Source organism: Hyla sarda, chromosome 13 (genome assembly GCF_029499605.1).
Source record: "Hyla sarda isolate aHylSar1 chromosome 13, aHylSar1.hap1, whole genome shotgun sequence".
In the NCBI taxonomy this organism is placed as follows: domain Eukaryota; kingdom Metazoa; phylum Chordata; class Amphibia; order Anura; family Hylidae; genus Hyla; species Hyla sarda.
In genome coordinates, this window is record NC_079201.1 from 47849414 (window position 1) to 47863143 (window position 13730).

The window sequence follows — 13730 nt, forward strand, 5'->3', positions numbered from 1 at the left end:
TTCATTCCTCTTCCTGGTCTTCCTTCTGCGCCTCAGTTGGCTAAACAATTTTTTGTACACATTTTTCGTCTTCACGGGTTGCCTACGCAGATTGTCTCGGATAGAGGGGTCCAATTCGTGTCTAAATTCTGGAGAGCTCTCTGTAAACAACTCAAGATTAAATTAAATTTTTCCTCTGCATATCATCCCCAGTCCAATGGACAAGTAGAAAGAATTAACCAGATCCTGGGTGATTATTTGCGACATTTTGTTTCCTCCCGCCAGGATGACTGGGCAGATCTCCTTCCATGGGCCGAATTCTCGTATAACTTCAGGGTCTCTGAATCTTCCTCCAAATCCCCATTTTTCGTGGTGTACGGCCGTCACCCTCTTCCCCCCCTCCCTACCCCCTTGCCCTCTGGTCTGCCCGCTGTGGATGAAATTTCTCGTGACCTTTCCATTATATGGAGAGAGACCCAAAATTCTCTCTTACAGGCTTCTTCACGCATGAAGAGGTTCGCGGATAAGAAAAGAAGAGCTCCCCCCGTTTTTTCCCCTGGAGACAAGGTATGGCTCTCCGCTAAATATGTCCGCTTCCGTGTCCCTAGCTACAAGTTGGGACCACGCTATCTTGGTCCTTTCAAAATTCTGTGTCAAATTAATCCTGTCTCTTATAAACTTCTTCTTCCTCCTTCTCTTCGTATCCCTAATGCCTTTCACGTCTCTCTTCTCAAACCACTCATTCTCAACCGTTTTTCTCCCAAATCTGTTCCTCCCACTCCTGTTTCCGGCTCCTCGGACGTCTTCTCGGTCAAGGAGATTTTGGCTGCCAAAAAGGTCAGAGGAAAAAATTTTTTTTTAGTAGACTGGGAGGGTTGTGGTCCTGAAGAGAGATCCTGGGAACCTGAGGACAACATCCTTGACAAAAGTCTGCTCCTCAGGTTCTCAGGCTCCAAGAAGAGGGGGAGACCCAAGGGGGGGGGTACTGTTACGCCGAGCGCTCCGGGTTCCCGCTCCTCCCCGGAGCGCTCGCTTCACCTCCTCCGCTGCAGCGCTCCGGTCACGTCCTCTGACCCGGGGCGCTGCGATCCTGCTGCTAGCCGGGATGCGATTCGCGATGCGGGTAGCGCCCGCTCGCGATGCGCACCCCGGCTCTCCTACCTGACTCGCTCCCCGTCTGTTCTGTCCCGGCGCGCGCGGCCCCGCTCCCTAGGGCGCGCGCGCGCCGGGTCTCTGCGATTTAAAGGGCCACTGCGCCGCTGATTGGCGCAGTGGTTCCAATTAGAGTTATCACCTGTGCACTCCCTATATTACCTCACTTCCCTTGCACTCCCTTGCCGGATCTTGTTGCCTTAGTGCCAGTGAAAGCGTTCCTTGTGTGTCCCTTGCCAGTGTTTCCAGACCTTCTGCCGTTGCCCTTGACTACGATCCTTGCTGCCTGCCCCGACCTTCTGCTACGTCCGACCTTGCTTCTGCCTACTCCCTTGTACCGCGCCTATCTTCAGCAGCCAGAGAGGTGAGCCGTTGCTAGTGGATACGACCTGGTCACTACCGCCGCAGCAAGACCATCCCGCTTTGCGGCGGGCTCTGGTGAAAACCAGTAGTGGCTTAGAACCGGTCCACTAGCACGGTCCACGCCAATCCCTCTCTGGCACAGAGGGTCCACTACCTGCCAGCCGGCATCGTGACATACATCTTGGTGCCCTGGTACTTAATGCACCAGGAAGTACACTTACATCTTGAAAGGCAGACAGACTATCAAGCAAGTGAATGAGCTGTCGGCAGCTGCGCACTTACAGTCAATGACAGAGAACGGCGTTCTTGCTGTTCTCCTTCATTAACCCCTTAAGTGCCATAATCATGACACAAGCGCCGCAATCACTGTCCCCCCTAAACCAATTGGCTACCCCACAACATGTATGCAGAGGTCCAATCAGTTTGTTCACCTGTCGAAGTTCCTCTCACCTGCTCCGTGTGGGTCCCGGCTCCAATATGCTGATAAAGCCCGCTGAGCCAGGCTCTACTAGCAGATCACCAATAACACTGAGTAATACTATACAACAACGAAGCATTACTCAGTGTAAGCAAACTGAAGATTGCATGTAAAAGTTCCCTATGGGGGATCTAAAAAAGTGAAAGTAAACAAATAAAAAATGTAGTTTTTTTGGAAAACACACATAAGCCCCTCCCCTAATAAAGATTTAAATCATTCCCTTTTTCTATTTTTTAAATAAAAAGAAATAAAAAAAAAAACCTGCATATTTGGTATTACTGCTTGTGAAAACATCCGAACTATTAAAATATAATGTTTATGATCCCATACGATGAACGGTGTAAATGTAAAATAATGCCAATGTCCACATCACAACCCAGAATAAATTGAATATAAAAGTGATCAAAAAGTTTTATGTGCAAAAGTGGTAGTGATGAACACTACAGATCATGGCACAAAAAATGATCCCTCATACAGCCCCGTATAGGGAAAATTAAAAAAAGTTATCGGGGTCAGAATACAATTTAAAAACAAAAATGCTTGACTTTATTTTTTAAAGCAGTACATTAATAGAAAAGCACTTTACCAATCTGAATAAGGGGTTGCTACACCCCGAAACACGTTATTGTCTTATTTATTTAATAAACAAGCTAATTTTATTTCACATCCCTGACTTTGTTGTGAAATTTCCTTGGACTCCTGGGCACCTATTCCAAAGGTCATTTTCTTCACTGTCTATTGAGCTCCACTACAGGATTTCCATTGGATACTTCCTGGGACCCCAGGGCTTGCACGGAATCCACTTCCATTGTACATCTGCATTAGGTTACTGTATATGCATATTTGACATACGCTCAAGGTGAGCGGTCATTTTATAGGGTCTCCAACTGTCCCCACTTAACACTCAGGTCCATCTCCCTCTCCCCCTTCCTCCTTTTTTAGGGTAACGCACTAGGTGCCTCTTCCGTGCCTTTGTTCTATGTCTACACGGGTTAAACATAGTCAAGGGCTAGTGTCTATGTTTAGTTCATTTTCTGCAAGTATATGTTTACTTAGTGTGCCTAAAAAGTGTGGTCTGCTGTGCTTTACAATGCTGCAAAGTAAACATATACATACAGGGAATTGACTAAAACTTAGTCACTAGTTGACTACGTTTAGACCACATAAGTTTAAATGGTGATGTGAACAGCCCTAATAGTATAACACCATGCAGGATGTAGTGTTTTTTATCCAAGCGTTCCAAAAATGATCCCCTTTTGGGAGCGGAAAGAGCTTTTTAGTCTGTAAAGTGATTAAGATGGCACAGATATTTACTGGCGTTTCAAAAATTAAAAATAGCTTTTTAGTCCATTAGGCAAAGAAGATTGCATTTTTTTTTCAGGTGTTCAAAAATGACCCCTTTTTGGGAGTAGCTACAGATATTTAGTCTTTTAGGCGATGAAGATGGCACAGATTTTTCAAGTCGTCCCAAAAAAACTATCCTCTTTTGGGAGTAGCAACAGAATTGGCGGACTGTTATTAGCTAGCGTACAGTAGAAGGTGGCAGAATGGCATTAGGCTAGGACTCCACTGAGATTTTTGCCCTGCGATTTTTGTGGCATTAAAACGCCAGAAAAACTGCCACAGTTTTTCCCTGTGTTTTGGCGTTTTTTCTGAAATTTTTTCTGGCGTGTTTACTAGAGATGAGCGAACTTACTTCTCGGCTCGGCGGTTGCTGACTTTTCCTGCATAAATTAGTTCAGCTTTCCGGTGCTCCGGTGGGCTGGAAAAGGTGGATACAGTCCTAGGAAAGAGTCTCCTAGGACTGTATCCACCTTTTCCAGCCCAGGGGAGCACCTGAAAGCTGAACTAATTTATGCAGGAAAAGTTATCAACTGCCGAGCCGAGAAGCTCGTGACGAATCGAATTTACTGTAAGTTCGCTCATCTCTAGTTTTTACCTTTGTGTGGAATTTGCCTTTTTTGGCCCCTTTTGCGTTTTTTTTACAAAATAGTTGGGTACCCAAAAAAAAAAAAAAAGCAGTAGGGATGTAAAAATTTATTTAACTAAATGTTTATTTTTTATAACAAAGTTTTAATAAATATATATTTGTAAAGTGTGTGTGTGTGTGTTTAACTTTTTTTTCTCTTTTTTTTTCAAATTTTTTATGTAGTACTACTACTCCATGCTGGGAGTAGTAGTACCTGTACTATAGACATATCGCCCCGGGTGTCTATCTGACACCCGATGCAATCGTCCATTATATAGCAGAGAAGCGGAGCGGCCCTTTACAGCGCTCGTATCTCTGCTCTGTACTCTCAGTGATGTTCTATTCATATTTTCCGCCCAGAGCTGTGATTGGCCGGATGGTTGCAGCCAATCACAGCTCTGAGGAAAATATCAATGAATGAGTGGCCGGCCCGGAGTACAGTGCAGAGCAGGGATGCTAGCGGTGTATACAGTCGCTCCATCTCTGCTATAGACAGGACGATCACAGCGGGTGTCAGTAGTGACATCCACTGTGATGTCTGCAGGTACTACTACTCCCATCATGGAGCACTCTCTGCTCCATGCTGGGAGCTGTAGTACCTGCATTAATAGACAGATCACAGAGAGTGTAACTTCTGACACCTGCTGCGATCTGTCTATTAATGCAGGTACTACAGTGCTCCATGTTGGGAGTAGTAGTACTTGTAATTAAGGAAAGATCATTTCGGGTATCACTCCTGACACCCGCTGTGATCCTCCGGTATAATGTATGGATGCAGCGGCCGGCACTCTCCTATGGCCCCCTGCACGCCGTATATATACACATTCCGATTTCTCACAGACAGCTGTGATTGGCTGGAACCATCTGGCCAATCACAGCTCTCTGCGGGAAATTGTTACGCCGAGCGCTCCGGGTCCCCGCTCCTCCCCGGTGCGCTCGCAGCGTCCTCTCATTTGCAGCGCCCCAGTCAGACCTGCTGACCGGGTGCGCTGCGATATTACTCCCAGACGCGCCCGCTTGCGATGCGCATCCCGGCTCCCGTACCTGACCCGTTCCCCGTCTGTGTTGTCCCGGCGCGCGCGGCCCCGCTCCTTAGGGCGCGCGCGCGCCGGGTCTCTGCGATTTAAAGGGCCACTGCGCCACTGATTGGCGCAGCAGGCCTAATCAGTATCATCACCTGTGCACTCCCTACTTATACCTCACTTCCCCTGCACTCCCTCGCCAGATCTTGTTGCCATTGTGCCAGTGAAAGCGTTTCCTTGTGTGTTCCTAGCCTGTGTTCCAGACCTCCTGCCATTGCCCCTGACTACGATCCTTGCTGCCTGCCCTGACCTTCTGCTACGTCCGACCTTGCTCTTGTCTACTCCCTTGTACCGCGCTTATCTCAGCAGTCAGAGAGGTTGAGCCGTTGCCGGTGAATACGACCTGGTTGCTACCGCCGCTGCAAGACCATCCCGCTTTGCGGCGGGCTCTGGTGAATACCAGTAGCAACTTAGAACCGGTCCACCGACACGGTCCACGCCAATCCCTCTCTGGCACAGAGGATCCACCTCCAGCCAGCCGAATCGTGACAGTAGATCCGGCCATGGATCCCGCTGAGGTCCCGCTGCCAGTTGTCGCCGACCTCACCACGGTGGTCGCCCAGCAGTCGCAACAGATAGCGCAACAAGGCCACCAGCTGTCTCAACTGACCGTGATGCTACAGCAGCTACTACCACAGCTACAGCAATAATCTCCTCCGCCAGCTCCTGCACCTCCTCCGCAGCGAGTGGCCGCTTCCAGCCTCTGATTATCCTTGCCGGATAAATTTGATGGGGACTCTAAGTTTTGCCGTGGTTTTCTTTCGCAATGTTCCCTGCATTTGGAGATGATGTCGGACCAGTTTCCAACTGAAAGTTCTAAGGTGGCTTTCGTAGTCAGCCTTCTGTCAGGGAAAGCCCTGTCATGGGCCACACCGCTCTGGGACCGCAATGATCCTGTCACTGCCTCTGTACACTCCTTCTTCACGGAGATTCGAAGTGTCTTTGAGGAACCTGCCCGAACCTCTTCTGCTGAGACTGCCCTGCTGAACCTGGTCCAGGGTAATCCTTCTGTTGGCGAGTACGCCATCCAATTCCGTACTCTTGCCTCCAAATTATCCTGGAATAACGAGGCCCTCTGCGCGACCTTTAAAAACGGCCTATCCAGTAACATTAAAGATGTGCTGGCCGCAGAAGAAATTCCTGCTAACCTGCATGAACTTATTCATCTTGCCACCCGCATTGACATGCGTTTTTCCGAAAGGCGTCAGGAGCTCCGCCAGGATATGGACTTTGTTTGCACGAGGCGGTTTCTCTCCCCGGCTCCTCTCTCCTCTGGTCCTCTGCAATCCGTTCCTGTGCCTCCCGCCGTGGAGGCTATGCAAGTTGACCGGTCTCGCTTGACACCTCAAGAGAGGACACGACGCCGCATGGAGAACCTTTGCCTGTACTGTGCCGGTACTGAACATTTCTTGAAGGATTGTCCTATCCGTCCTCCTCGCCAGGAAAGACGCACGCTGACTCCGCACAAAGGTGAGACAGCTCTTGATGTGAACTCTGCTTCTCCACGTCTTACTGTGCCTGTGCGGATGTCTTCTTCTACCTTTTCCTTCTCTGCTATGGCCTTCTTGGATTCCGGATCTGCAGGAAATTTTATTTTGGCCTCTCTCATCAACAGGTTCAACATCCCAGTGACCAGTCTCGCCAGACCCCTCTACATCAAGTCTGTTAACAATGAAAGATTGGACTGTACCGTGCGTTACCGCACAGAACCTCTCTTAATGTGCATCGGACCCCATCACGAAAAAATTGAATTTTTGGTCCTCTCTAACTGCACTTCAGAAATTCTTCTTGGATTACCGTGGCTTCAACGCCATTCCCCAACCCTTGATTGGACCACAGGGGAAATCAAGAACTGGGGTACTTCTTGCCACAAGGACTGTCTTAAACCGGCTCCCAGTACTTACAGTCGAGACCCTGTTGTTCCCCCGGTATCTGGTCTTCCTAAGGCCTATCTGGACTATGCTGATGTTTTTTGCAAAAAACAAACAGAGACTTTGCCTCCTCACAGGCCTTATGACTGTCCTATTGACCTCCTCCCTGGCACTACTCCACCCCGGGGCAGAATCTATCCTCTGTTTGCTCCGGAAACCCAAGCCATGTCGGAATACATCCAGGAGAACTTAAAAAAGGGGTTTATCCGCAAGTCCTCCTCTCCTGCCGGAGCTGGATTTTTTTTTGTCTCCAAAAAAGATGGCTCCCTACGCCCTTGCATTGATTACTGCGGACTTAATAAAATCACGGTAAAAAAACGCTACCCCCTACCTCTTATCTCGGAACTCTTTGACTGCCTACGAGGCGCCCACATCTTTACCAAGCTGGACTTAAGAGGTGCTTATAATCTCATCCGCATCAGGGAGGGGGACGAATGGAAGTCTGCATTTAACACCAGAGATGGACACTTTGAGTATCTGGTCATGCCCTTTGGCCTTTGCAACGCCCCTGCCGTCTTCCAAGACTTAGTTAATGAAATTTTTCGTGATCTTCTATATTCCTGTGTTGTGGTTTACCTGGACGATATTCAGATTTTTTCTGCCAACTTAGAAGAACACCGCCAGCATGTCCGCATGGTTCTTCAGAGACTTCGGGACAATCAACTTTATGCCAAAATGGAAAAATGTCTCTTTGAATGTCAGTCTCTTCCTTTCCTAGGATACTTAGTCTCTGGCCAGGGACTACAAATGGACCCAGATAAACTATCTGCCGTATTAGATTGGCCTCGCCCCTCCGGACTCCGTGCTATCCAACGTTTTTTGGGGTTCGCCAATTATTACAGACAATTTATTCCACACTTTTCCACTATTGTGGCTCCTATCGTGGCTCTAACCAAGAAAAATGCCAATCCTAAGTCCTGGTCTCCTCAAGCGGAAGACGCATTTAAACATCTCAAGTCTGCCTTTTCTTCTGCTCCCGTACTCTCCAGACCTGACCCATCTAAACCCTTCTTATTGGAGGTAGACGCCTCCTCAGTGGGAGCTGGAGCAGTTCTTCTACAAAAAAAATTCTTCCGGGCATGCTGTTACTTGTGGGTTTTTTTCTAGGACCTTCTCTCCGGCGGAGAAAAACTACTCCATTGGTGATCGAGAATTACTGGCCATAAAATTGGTGCTTGAGGAAAGGAGGTACCTGCTGGAGGGATCCAAATATCCAGTTATTATATACACTGATCACAAGAATCTCTCTTATCTCCAGTCTGCCCAACGACTGAACCCTCGCCAGGCCAGGTGGTCGTTGTTCTTTGCCCGTTTTAACTTTGAAATCCATTTTCGCCCTGCTGACAAGAACATTAGGGCCGATGCCCTCTCTCGTTCTTCAGATGCCTCTGAAGTGGAAGCCTCTCCGCAACACATCATTCCTCCGGACTGTTTGATCTCCACTTCTCCAGCTTCCATCAGACAAACTCCTCCAGGGAAGACCTTCGTTTCTCCACGCCAGGGCCTCGGGATTCTCAAGTGGGGACACTCCTCCCACCTCGCAGGCCATGCGGGCATCAAAAAAATCCTTTCAACTCATCTCTCGATTTTATTGGTGGCCTACTCTGGAGACTGATGTTGTTGATTTCATGCGGGCTTGTACTGTCTGTGCCCGGGATAAGACTCCTCGCCAGAAGCCTGCTGGTCTCCTTCATCCTCTGCCTGTTCCTGAACAACCTTGGTCACAGATTGGTATGGACTTTATTACTGACTTGCCCTTATCCCGTGGCAACACAGTTGTTTGGGTGGTCGTTGATCGATTTTCCAAGATGGTACATTTTATCCCTCTTCCAGGCCTTCCTTCAGCGCCTCAGTTGGCAAAGCAATTTTTTTATACACATTTTTCGCCTTCACGGGTTGCCCACGCATATCGTCTCGGATAGAGGCGTTCAATTTGTGTCTAAATTCTGGAGGGCCCTCTGTAAGCAGCTCAAGATCAAATTAAACTTCTCTTCTTCTTATCATCCCCAATCCAATGGGCAAGTAGAAAGAATTAATCAGGTCCTGGGTGACTATTTACGACATTTTGTTTCCTCCCGCCAGAATGACTGGGCAGATCTTCTACCATGGGCCGAATTCTCATACAACTTCAGAGTCTCCGAATCTTCTGCTAAATCCCCATTTTTCGTGTTGTACGGCCGTCACCCTCTTCCTCCCCTCCCCACTCCCATGCCCTCTGGTTTGCCCGCTGTTGATAAAGTGACTCGAGATCTTTCCACCATATGGAAAGAAACCCAAAATTCTCTTTTACAGGCTTCATCCCGGATGAAAAAATGTGCTGATAAAAAAAGAGCTCCCCCCATTTTTGCTCCCGGAGACAAGGTATGGCTCTCCGCTAAGTATGTCCGCTTTCGTGTCCCCAGTTATAAACTGGGACCACGCTATCTTGGTCCTTTCAAAATCTTGAGCCAGATCAACCCAGTCTCTTACAAACTCCTTCTTCCTCCTTCTCTCCATATTCCCAATGCCTTCCATGTCTCTCTACTTAAACCACTCATCCTTAACCTATTCTCTCCCAAAGTTGTTTCTCCCACTCCTGTTTCCGGTTCGTCTGACGTCTTCTCGGTGAAGGAGATTCTAGCATCCAAGACAGTCAGAGGTAAAAGATTCTTCTTGGTTGACTCAGAGAATTTTGGCCCAGAGGAGAGATCTTGGGAACCTGAGGACAACATCCTAGACAAAAGTCTTATCCTCAGGTTCTCAGGCTCCAAGAAGAGGGGGAGACCCAAGGGGGGGGGGGTACTGTTACGCCGAGCGCTCCGGGTCCCCGCTCCTCCCCGGAGTGCTCGCAGCGTCCTCTCATTCGCAGCGCCCCGGTCAGACCTGCTGTCCGGGTGCGCTGCGATATTACTCCCAGCCGGGATGCGATTCGCGACGCGGGACGCGCCCGCTAGCAACTTAGAACCGGTCCACCGACACGGTCCATGCCAATCCCTCTCTGGCACAGAGGATCCACCTCCAGCCAGCCGAATCGTGACAGAAATATGAATATGTATAATGTATATGAATATAAGGCAGGGCAGGGGACCATAGAAGAGCGGCTGCCGCATCTATATATTTTACAGAAGGATCGTAACGGGCGATCTGTCAATTAGTACAGGTACTACTACTCCCATCATGGAACAGTGTGTTCCATGCTGGAAGTAGTAGTACTACCTAAACAAATGTAAAAAAAAAAAGTGAAAAACACACACACACACATACTAAATTTTTATTATTGTAGGCTACATTTTTAGTGCTTTACCCGCTCACATAAATTGATCCCTGTTTAAAAATTTATAAACATTTCGTAATAAAAAACATACATTTCGTTAGATACAATTTTTTCCATCACTACTGTATCTTTTTATTATAATTTTTTTATGGTACCCTACAAAATTTTAATAAAAAAGGTATCTCCGTAATTTTTTTGGATCGCTGAAGTCCAAAAAAGAATAAAAACCGCCTGCAAAAACTCGAAATATAAAACCAACATGGCGTTTTTCTTGGCTTTTTTTGCTCTCCCATAGACTTCTATGGGAGGAAAACGCCACAATTTCAGGGCAAAAAACGCCAAACTAGGTTTTGTCGGGCATTTTGAAAATCCAGCCTCTGAGCCCGAAATTGCTGAAAAAAGCCAAAAGGATAAAAAAAAACGCCAAACTGAAAAACGCCAAGTGAATCTGGCATTTTGCAGTTTACTATTGACTTGCAGCTAACATCTGGCCGCAGCGTTTTTTTCACTGAATAAAAACACAGTGCGGGAAAATTGGTGTTTTTAATGTCGTTTTTGCAAAATAAAACTCAGTGGAGTTCCAGCCTTTGCCTGCATACAGGAGGAGATGGCGGACTGGCATTAACCAGCATACAGCAGAAGGCGGCAGACTGATATTACTAGCAGTAGTCAGCACACAGGTTGGGTGGTGGTAGTAGTAGTGTCTAATTACTGGCATCTGGCACAGGAGGTTTAAAGGGGTACTCCACCCCTAGACATTTTATAAATTATAAAATGTTTGATCACAGGGGAGGCTGGCTGCTGGGACCCCCGCGATCTCCCACCCAGCACCCCGACATTCTGAACTTTTATGTTCAGAATGCCAGGTTTGGGCAGCCGTGGTCATGACGTCCTGCCCCCTGACGGCTATGGTCTTTGGGGTGCCAGGCCAGAGATTGAGGGAGTCGCAGCGGCCGGACCACCTGCGATCAGACATTTTATCCCCTATCCCTTGCTAGTTATCCCAGTGGCCTCTCTATCAATTAGAAGACAAACTTTCTAAAAAGTTTCTAAGCTCAAATAACATAGTTAAATTTGAAGGACATGTCATTTAATATTATTGCAAATACATCCAGCTGCCTTCTTCTGATATTCCTTCCCCCCCATTGTTGACAGCTCCTTGTCTAGGTTACAGACCACCACTCCATTCTAGAAGAGGTGGTGAGGCTAGTTAGTGTGTGTTTCTATATACATATATACATCCCAACCACTGCTTCTAGAGTGGAGGTCTGCAACCAGGCAATGAGCTGTCAACAGGTGGAGAAAAAGAGCAGGTATATCAAGGGAATACAGCAAGATTGCTAAATGAATGCATTAACCAAACTATTAAAATGACATAGCCCTACATGTAAGTCGAAATGGAAAACTCCTTATGCTGGTCTGTGGATGTTTTCATCGGCAGGGGTTCCACATTTTAAAGAAAAATAACACTTAAAATAAAGTTAGTTGATCCCAGCGTAATGCTTCCATCCATATTAATCAGTCACTTAAGAAATCTCCTTTCCTATGGAAAATCCCATTAGACTAATTCCATAGCCAGCAAATCTCACTGACAATATCTAGAGATATGTAGTGCAGCACATCTCAGTGCCTGTCATTGTACTGTGGATTACTAGGCTACAGATTGTAAGGAAATTAATAGTGTGGATGTAATCATTCTGTTCTCACTCAGAATGAGATGTCAATGTACAAGCTAATTACTACGGGGCTTTAAGAGCAAAGATGGAAGTTTAAGCCGATAGTTCTCACATTCTAAAACCACATTTTTTTTGTAATTTTATAACGTTTGACTAGTGCCTTATAAAGGTGTCTTGAGCAATAATAACTGTTTTTGGACTGTAAAGATTTATTTTTCTATCATGTAGGTGTAAGTGTTGGAATTCACTCTCAACACTTTAAGCTGCGTAGTTATGTTAAATCCAGGTTGAAATTCTGCACGTTCGATAAGAGCCTTACAGCTATTCCACGCTTGCAATGCTTTTAATATATATATATATATATATATATATATATATATATATATATATATAAACAAAAGAAAACAAAAGAAATGGCATCAGAATGGCATCAGGACTGCTGTGGCGACCTAGCGTTATGTGCTGGTCAGGCTGCTTATCATTTGCCCTTATACACCATATGAACGGGTTCCTTTATCTAAGATGGCTGCCACCATCTCTCTCTAACCAAGCACGCATGCGTGAACCTGGGATGTCTGCCGATGACGTCTCTGTGTGTGATTGGCTCTGCTTGTAAGCGCTGACTTCCGGGTTCGGCGCCGTTACACGTGGGACCCCGGTCCCCAAACAGGTTACCGAGCGAGTTGATTTTCATTGGTGAGTGTAATCTTTTACACTATGCACCTGCAGCACTTTATTGTACTACACTCGTTCACATTTTTACACTTATTGAGCATTAATGTTTGCTCCTGAAATGTACTTGCATTTGCACTTTGTACTATTTGCTGTATTTTGCGCCATGTAATTATATATCTTTATCAATTTTAATGCAATTTTTTTGTAAATTGATGTCATCAATGCACATGATTGTTACCCCTATATATATATGATGCACTTCCTGCCACTCTATGCTTGAGAATGGCTGAGTGAATGAGCTGAAACGTCGCTTTCTTTGGATGGAATAAAGCTACTCTTTTTTTCACCATAACTTTGCTTGAGTGCTGCAACATTTTTTCTTTTGTATCTTGAAGAGTCCTGGACCAAGACTGTTTTTGCTGCTGGCACCTACACCTATGCATCTCAGTAGTGCTGTTTCTCAACATTGGATACCTACATATATATATATATATATATATATATATATATATATATATATATATATACATATATATATATATATATATATATAATAATGGGAGACAAAAGGCCATGATAAGGATGAAAAAAGGGGGATGAATGAAAAAGCAATATATATGGGGAATATATAGCAAAAAATATGAGAAATTTGGGAGAAATATATGAAAAACATGATGTATTACTTATCTTACTGTGGAGCATCAAAGAAAGAGGAAATGGTCTACCTGTATGCTCCTTATATCATCTGTACTGGACTATGATTGGATACCTGAAATACCTAATTTGCATATGTCCGTTTTTTTTCTTGATTACTGTCGATATTAACCCATTGCTGCTATTGGAGTAGTAACTAAATATTAGCATAATGTGAAGCCTTCTGTCTTGTTGTCTTGTTATAAAATACAGGTATGCCCATTGCTTTACTGTTTGCTAGGTATTTGTATTTTATTTGTATTTGTAGTTGCTTTTATGGGCACCAACTGGACACAGCACTGCAGATGACAGACGATCACTGTCTGAGGTCTGTCCACTGAACAGTGCTTTGCTATGATTGTAATGTGATAGCTTGTATGGGCCCGTTCACTGCTGGCTGGGATTTGTAGTGCACCAACTGGACACAGCACTGCAGGTGACAGGAGGTCAGCCCACTGATTAATGCTTTGTTCAGCTTG